The sequence below is a fragment of the Neopelma chrysocephalum genome, unplaced genomic scaffold (assembly GCF_003984885.1).
Source record: "Neopelma chrysocephalum unplaced genomic scaffold, ASM398488v2 Primary Assembly neopelma1_188, whole genome shotgun sequence".
Classification (NCBI taxonomy): Eukaryota; Metazoa; Chordata; class Aves; order Passeriformes; family Pipridae; genus Neopelma; species Neopelma chrysocephalum.
Window position 1 is genome coordinate 2758435 of NW_020897850.1, and position 8361 is coordinate 2766795.

At 43.6% G+C, this 8361-nt stretch overlaps 1 long non-coding RNA gene across 4 annotated transcripts in view; it reads left to right on the forward strand.

Moving 5' to 3' along the window:
• Positions 1 to 8361, forward strand: part of LOC113976896 — a 137436-nt gene that overhangs the window by 125309 nt on the left and 3766 nt on the right. For all 4 annotated transcript variants that reach the window (XR_003537200.1, XR_003537203.1, XR_003537202.1 and 1 more), the window contains one exon: positions 4054 to 4135. This is a non-coding gene — a long non-coding RNA (uncharacterized LOC113976896). The remainder of the gene's footprint in view (positions 1 to 4053; positions 4136 to 8361) is intronic.

Consider the following 8361-nt stretch of genomic DNA (forward strand, 5'->3'; position numbering starts at 1 on the left):
GGTACCTGGGAACAGCGTGTCCATGGAGCAGGGCTGCCCAGAGCTGTCGGACACCACGGGGCCTGCACCAGCACCAGCACCATCTTGCGTGGGAACAGCATCCCAATTGTGCCTGTCCCAGGCAGGGATCCTCCTCCTCTCCTGTTGTACCACAGCTCTAGGTGGCACAACAAAGCCAGACAAAGCCCCTCGCACTGGCTGTGTCTCTCAGTTTCCCATAAGAGAAGGGTCAGCGTGTGGCTTGGAAATGTCTCACAGCTAAAAGCAGAAGGTTACTGGCAAATGCCTCACAGTCCTATGTAAACTGTAGGCTAAATTCTTCTCTTTTCTGAGAACTTCTCTTTTCTGTTCTCTCTGGAACCTCAGAGTAGTTCTCTTTCAACAGTCAGGCTCACAGGCTTTCTTCAAAGAGATAAAGTTTCAAAATAAGCTTCTTCGGACTGTTTTCCCAGGTAGCTGGTTCACCTGCCACCTGCATGCTGCAAAGGGTTTCCTAACTTTGGCTTGTGAGGGCCAGCCCTTTGTCCCCATTCAGTTGCCTGTTCCATGCCCTGGTTCATTGAATATCAAATAGCAGTATCACACTGGAGCACGAGTCTTCGTAGGAACAGAGGGAACAGAAATGCTTCAGCCTGATCTCTTCTAGCCTCAGTGTACCTGTGTAATGCCTGTGTTTTCAGCATGCCTGTGTCATTTATTCCTTACCTGTTTTGTTGGGTTTCATTCCTGTATTACAGGTCCCTCAAAGTCAGAGCTGCATTAAAATTAACAATGATTATTTTCTTTTATTATACAAGTCCAGGGTGACTTGAGGTTTTTTACACCTATCACCCTTTTCAAATATATCATTAGCTCAGTGGCTTTGATTGTTTTTTGTCATTAAAAAAACCGCAAGCAAAATCCCCTCAGCCATATTTTATTTATAGGAGGGTGACAAAAGCATAATTTTTTGAGGTTAGAAAGGTTTTGGGTTTTGTTTTTTAGGTGGTTTGTTTTTTATCTTTTCCCTCAGGAAACGGAGTAAAATTATCTGAATCTCTAAGCCTGTGATTTGGCAGGTACCTAAATCTTTAATGAATAGCATGTGCTTTGCAGTTTTTCCTAAAGATTTGCATATTTGCTTCTTATGATCCATCAGTTGCTAATACTTCTATGAGGAGGCTGGTGAGCACACAATTAAAAAAGAAAAAGATTGTGCTTATTAATTCTTGGTGCTATTTGCTTTTATCAGCTGTGGTATTACTTTCTTGTGCTTTAGCTGTCCCTAGCTTATTGGACATGAGAGTTAAATTGGAATGAGAAGTCATCTGCTGCGATGGAGGTGGAGGCTCCATTCTTTAAGTGTTCCTGTGCTGGTTCTGTTGCAAGTGCTTTTAAAGCTGTGCTGAAGACTGTGAAGTTCGTGGAGCTGTAATAGAAAACATTGGTGTCTGGACTTTCAAGGGAAGAATGTGGTTAAGATTACAGTGCCTGAGTCACTGTCAATGGGTGGTCCTGAGTCCATATGGCTCCCAGTAGACGGGCAGGGCAGAGTCTCTGCTCAGCTGGGCCACGAGCTGCACTCGCCGAAGTGAGAGGCTTGGAAAGGGCCGCCCTCGACCGTGTTTGCCTGCACGCTGGTAAAACGCTCTCAGGTGGCTTCTCGGTGCAGCTTGGTTTTAACTTTGCTCCAAATAAGGTGGCGGGTTTGCTGGGAGGCTGGCTGGCTGCAGAGCTCCCTTTGGCTCCTCGGGTGGCTGCTCCTTTGTTCCGCCGGGCTTTAATGAGGCACTCACAAAATGTCTGCCTCGCTGCGACCGCCATTTTGTGGCCTGATTGTTGGATAATGAACACTGTGAGAAACGGAAAATAAACAACGTGGCACGGAGGGGCTTTCAAAAGGAGCACCAAATCTGCATGTTTTATTTAGACACTTAATTGTTGCCGACTGGCTGCGTTTAAACAAGCGACTTTACAGTGTCTGGAAGAAAACCAGCTCCCGAATTTGAGGAGCTGACCTTGGGTAGATGCCATCAACTGTTCTTTTCTGTTGGCACGAATGTGCTGCTGGCAGTGTCTCCCTGTAGCTGCAGTCACTCACCCAGCTCTCAATCAGAACCTGCTTCCACTGTACTGGGCCACCAAATTATGCTGTTGTTGTGGTTTAACCCTGAGCAGCAGCTCAGCCCCTCACAGCTACCCGTGCCCTCCCCTGCCGTGGGATGGGGAGAGAACCACAAAGGTAAAAGGAAGAAAACCCGGGGGTTGAGATTAAAGGCAGTTTAATAGGGAAAGGAAAGGCTGTGCACAAGCAAAGCCAGACAGGACATTCATTCCCCACTTGCCATGGCAGGCAGGTGCTCAGCCATCCCAGGAAAGCCGGGCTCCACCACGGTCACGGTGACTTGGGAAGACAAACGCCATCACTCCAACATCCCCCCTTCCTCCTTCTCCCCCAGCTCTGTGTGCTGAGCATGACCCCACCTGGTCTGGGATGTCCCTGTGCCCAGCTGGGATCAGCTGTCCTGTCCTGTCCTGTCCCAAGTCCTTGTGCCCCCCAGCCCCTCGCTGGTGGGGTGAGTGGGGAGCAGAAAAGGCCTTGGCTCTGTGCAGGCCCTGCTTAGCAAGAACTAAAAGATGCCTGTGTTACCAGCACTGATCCAGCACAAACCCAAAGCACGGCCCCTACAGCTACTGGGAAGAAATGGAACTACTCTAGCACAGCCATTTATTCCAAATATTATTTGCAGCCCCTTTGATAACCAAGATTTGATAAAAATATATAGGATATCTAGAAATAAGAACCTTCAAAAAAGCTATAATTAAGCTTCTTTAATGGAGCAACACATAATGTTCTTTGGAAAAAAGGAGGGAGGCTACAAATTTGCTGAAAGCAAACTAAAAATGTGTGATGGGAATTGAAGGGACACAATGGAGTTGTTCCTGTGGTCCTAGGGATGTAATACTCACCATGTGAGGAGTGAAGTTAGTGGTGTTTACTTGGTTCTTTTATGAAATTATCTGGTTTGTGTGTGTAACGTGGGGAAGGGTGCCTTACATTCACAGTAGGGTGCACCTTCAAGGCTGTTTAAAATTCTGCCATATCTTAATGATAATAGTTAATCCCAGTATCAGAACAGTACTTCTATTTTTAAAATGCAATCAATCAATCATTTTAATACATTGCACCCTTAGTGCCAAACACCTCAGAAAACGGTGTGTTTGGCAGTAAAAATAAAGCATCTGAAACTCCTTCTGTAGAGTCATTCTTCCTTTCTTTCTCACCCATGTAAGTACAGTAAAAGCTTAAAGCTGCAAGAAATATCTGGAATTACATAACAAGGAGTATATCCTCCAAACAAGGCCAGTTGCCGGGTAGGGGTTGCTGTCATGGACTGAGCAAGGTGGGACACAGAAATTGCCTCACCTAACTAAAGTTCTCTCTAAAAATACTGCACGTGCTGTTTGTTCTTGGGTGTGATTTTGGCTTTTGAGGTGGGAGTTGTGTACAGATGCTAGACCTCCTTTTAAGGGGATTACACTGGAAATTAGTTCTTTCTGTTTATTTCTCAGGACAGCTTCCCATGCCTCCCATGCTTTTTCAGAAAGCTGTTTATATCCCCTAGGGGTAATAGAAGTTGTCTGTAACTCAGGTTGGGTTTCTGCCTCTGCCACAGTGATTCACACAAAAGCACACTGTCTTGTACATCTGTTCTTCACCTGCAAAATAGGGATTAATGCTTCCTTAGCATCAGTGCTTATAAATTACTTTGAAGATCCTCCAATATGCTCCAAATATACCTGTCAATGTTGTTAGTGATAAAAAGGTGAACTGCATAACTCAGTCATGTTAACAGCATATTAGCTGAGAGGGTTTTTAACACAACTTGAGAATAAAAGTATCGGCACCATATTCCAGCAAATAACCAGCTCCAGTAAAAGCATACCTTTATAATACCTCTATTTTCTCTTCCCTGTGGGTTTTCTCATGAGTGGGCTTTTTCTTGGGTCACTTATTTTCTGAGACTGACCCTCAGTGGTTGTATTGATGTAAGGCTTTGCTTTTTTTTAAAGGATCAGCAAGAAACAGTGATGTTTTCAGTGATGAAAATGGCAGGACCACCGCGTTGGACCGAACTGCCCGGCATCATCTCATGTGAGTTACTAGGTAGTTTCAAACATGCTTGTTGCCCCAAGATAGATAGAGGGGGAAGGTCTGAAAGAGATTTTTGGTTTCAGTTGAACAGTAGGTGTTTATATAATAACTCAGTGCAAAGCAAGTTTAGTTGAGGTGAAATTGGAGCCAAAAGCGCGGATGATGTGGACACGGATCACAGGTTACAGAGTTAAGACATCTGGATTTCTAGTCAATTCTCTGAAGGTGGACCTAGAAGTTAATAACATTTGGTTTCCTCTTCCAGGAGAGCATTTTTTTACATGGTGTCTGAAATCCGGCTTCCTTGGGGGATTAAGAAGTGTTTTTCCGTTAATTCAAAAGTTGAAAGTGCCTTCAAAGTACCAGGCAGCTTATGATAGTCCTGGCCAGCCTTATGCATTCCTAGCATTCCTAGCTGTGTTTTTGTGATGTGTACATGTAAGTGCATCCTTCTAGGGACAGCTGTCCCAGCAGGCAGGATTCAAACAAGACATTTGTGTCAAGACTTCTTTAAATTATTTGCTGCTTTGATAAGCCGTATCTTAGTCAATATCTGAAAGGATTTTTCTGAAATAGCAGTTAGGAGGGCTTGTATTTTCTGTTTGTCTGCTCCCCTAGGTCTCTTCCCATTACGTGTTTCATTTTAACAGGCAGCAGGCATGTTCTGCTTCCTTGAGATGTCTGCATGGCCAACATCTGGAGAGCAGCCATGTGGGCGGTTCCACACGGAGCTTTTGGAAACACCATTTGCTGGTGGAACGATCCAGAGCAGACACCTCTTTTGGCAGAACTTTATTGCCATCTATTTTTAGCTGAACTCTCAACCATCAGATTACTGTGTGTGAGCCACCAGAGTGTGTCTTGCAGACAGGCACTCTGAGGAGAAAGGAAGACTTCTCTGTGTGGTAGCTGAAGTGCTTGAGGTGAGTTATCTGCACATACCTTCTGCAAACTGCCTTCAGCTTGTTAGTGTGGTGTCACAAACTGTGTTCAGAGCTGACAGAGAAACTGGAAGGAACGTGGGACTTGCACTGTCCCTTCTGTTACTCCCATGGCACATGGGCCATACAATGAACTGGGGAGGACAATGCTGGCCAGGGTTCTCTGTTCTGAAATAGCAGGCACGCTGTATTCCACCAGCAGAGCACACAGCTAACAATGCCTTCATTAATAACTCTCTTTTGGGATCTCTCAGCTGAGCTCTGCAGCTTTCCAAGAATTCCAAGAAGGGCTGTTGACTGTTGTTGTGCCCAAGGCCAGGGAAAGGCCTAGAGTTCCCCTAAATGCTGGGGCAGTGCAGTGCATGGGAAACTGGGTAGGTTCCCTGCAGAATCCAGCCTCCATTTCTGGGGAGAATCCAGCCTTCCACTTTTCTCAGCAGTTCATGCAAGCAGCTTGTTCTTAGTGATGTTGATACCCATGTTTTTGTAAATTATTGCACATCTATATGTCAGATAAACTTATAAACATATAGGGGTTTAATTTACCATACTTAGATGGCACAAATGAAAGACTTCATAGACCTCTTGCTGGGGTCTGTGGTTAGTGTATGTTGAATTCATCCTACAGTGGCATATGTTGCTTGTTTGAGTGGTAGAGGGCAAAGTGTCACAGTGGAGTATATCAAGTGTCTGATCCTTTTCTGAGCCTTTTCTGAAAAGGAGTTGTTGGATATAGAAAGAGTGTGGCACTCAGGAAACTTGAGTTGTGTTGGAATATTTGAAGGGCCATTTGTGCAAACTGTATTGTATTTATACAACACAATTGTTTTAAGCTCCTAAACACATAAAGGACCTTCATGAAAAATCTCATTTGCTTTCATGAAAATTCTTGAGGTTATTTTTTATTTGATTTTTTAAATTATTTTTAAGCAAGACTTTCCCCCTCTGAACATAGATTGCAAGTAGTTTGCAAGCAATTAGTTTGCCCAGTGTTTGGACCCTCCAAAGGCCATTACAGAGCAGCAGTGGGAATGTGAGTTAGTGCCAGGTGAAGGGCAGCTTTCATTCCTTTACCACAGTTCATGTTATAGGGTCAGAAATACCAGCTTTTTAAACAGAATTGTAAATTGTACTGCCTGTGTTTCCAGAAGTGAAAAGGCTTGCTAACATGCAACATCTTCTTGTGGTGATGACTTTTTACTTGGCTATTTTGTGTCTGATTGTTGCTTCTTGACATTACTTTACCAGAGTCATTCATATAAAAGATCTCAGGGAGAAAACCTCGAACAAATGCCAGTATTTAAAGGTCATTATCATTGTTTCTCTGTGATATTATTAGGTCCCAGTTGTGATAACATGGGTAGCTTGAGTAGATCTGCTTAAGATCTAGTCTGGTGTTCTGCTGCAGGTCTAAACCTTTCCAAATGAACCTTGCATACTATACCAGCCTTGCTATCTCTGTGCATCACTTTGGGGTGACAGACCTTTCTGAAAGCACCTGTTATTAGAGAAGGTATAAATGAATTGTCTGTGTATTCCCACATGCCTTATTAAAGCAGTCCTATGTATTCTGTGCTCCTTTTTCTCTAGGTATTGCAGTATACTTAGTTTACTTACTTTATCAGTTCTCATGCAGTGTGGATGGCTGAAGTCATGACAACCCTGTTCATCCTTTCAGCTCTAATACTCAGTAGTAGGTTATGTTTATGTTAGAAAGATCATAGTTTCTCTTACATTAATTACCAAGTAGGTGAGTGTTATAATTGTTATTCAGAGCCTGGATGATTCATTATTGATAGAAAGTGGTGTTCCTTTCTTAAAGGAATGGAGGCTGTTCATTTGGAATGTTCAGTGTTACCATTGTCTTTGCAGTGACAATGATTTGGAGTTTGGTTCCATTTCCAGCAATTAAGGATCATTCCAGCAAAGAATACTGGTGATCCACAGTGGGGCACTCTCAGTATCCAGCAAGATTTGGGAGTGTGCTGGGGTTGTCATACCTCCATGCATTGATATTCTTAGAGGAAAAATTACTATACTGTGGACTTGGTATGTCTCAGGTTATCATCCACATTTTATTTAACAGTGTGTGGCTTTTTTGGTTGTTCTTGTAAACATGCTTTCTATGTAGTGTTGATGCTGCAAGACTTGGAAATCAGGAGACTTGTATATTTGCATTTCCCCAGCACCATAAAAGATTGTGGAAAATGTGTGTTTGCCAACATAACTAGTATCCAAAAATGATGCATGTATAATATACGGACAAGGAAATATTTAAATGTAGTAGGGGAAGTTAAACTTTTATATTTCTTAGGTGTTGTGTGTTTAAACATTCAACTTGCTGCATAAATTCTGGAATATTTTTATTGGTTCTTTTTTCCTCCTTGCTTGTGTAAGTATTTTACAGGCTCTGATTTTCTGGCCACAATAGAGCAGACAGAATTACTTGATGTTGAGAACCTTGTTAATTTTATGGCCCATTTTCACATGGAGATCAGCTTTTATTTCCCCTTTCACTCTTTATCCTTAATTCAATTGTTAGTAAGGTTTACTGAGCAAAAACACTGGCTGTATTATGGGAAGAAATCTAATCAATGCAGCACCAAGGGACAGTCCTCCAGAGTCCTCCGTGGTGGCTGTGAGCCAGACTAGAGGTTACTACGAGGTTACTGTGTCTGACTTTCACCAGAATACCCCGTGCTTGTGCAAAGGCTGCGGCCCAGCCGTGTGTAACAGAAGCCTGGTTTCTCCAGCTCCCAATATCCAGATCCACCTGTTCCCCAGCCCGGCACAGAGCCGGCTTTCCCCTTTTAACCACTTTGCATGTCTGTCTGCATTCCCTGCTGTCTGCAGTTGCTGTGCGGGGCACTGCGGGGCAGCTCCAGGCAGCACCTCGGGGAATGCAGGGAGCTAAAGAAAGGGCTGGCAGATGGCAGCGCACTGTGCCAAATGCTATTCTTCAAGTTAGAGAGTTGGAAAGATTCATTGGCTAATCCAGACTCTGGGATACAAAAGTATCCTCGTTAGTCATGGCTTTAAGTGTGCGTTTCTTTAATGCCTGCTCCTTTTTCAGGTATTGATGCAGAGAATTGCATTGACATATGTGTGGGAAATCTTTATTTGTTTGGCAAGAGTGCTCCTCACCTTCCTCCCAAACCCCAGCCCTCCTGTCTGGAGCATTTAAGTCCTCTTAGAGCTTAACTCTTTGAAAGATACAGTACTTCCCTAGGGCTTTTATCTGTTTTGGCTCTGAGTTCTAATAAATCATTTGGCAGTAAAAGATAA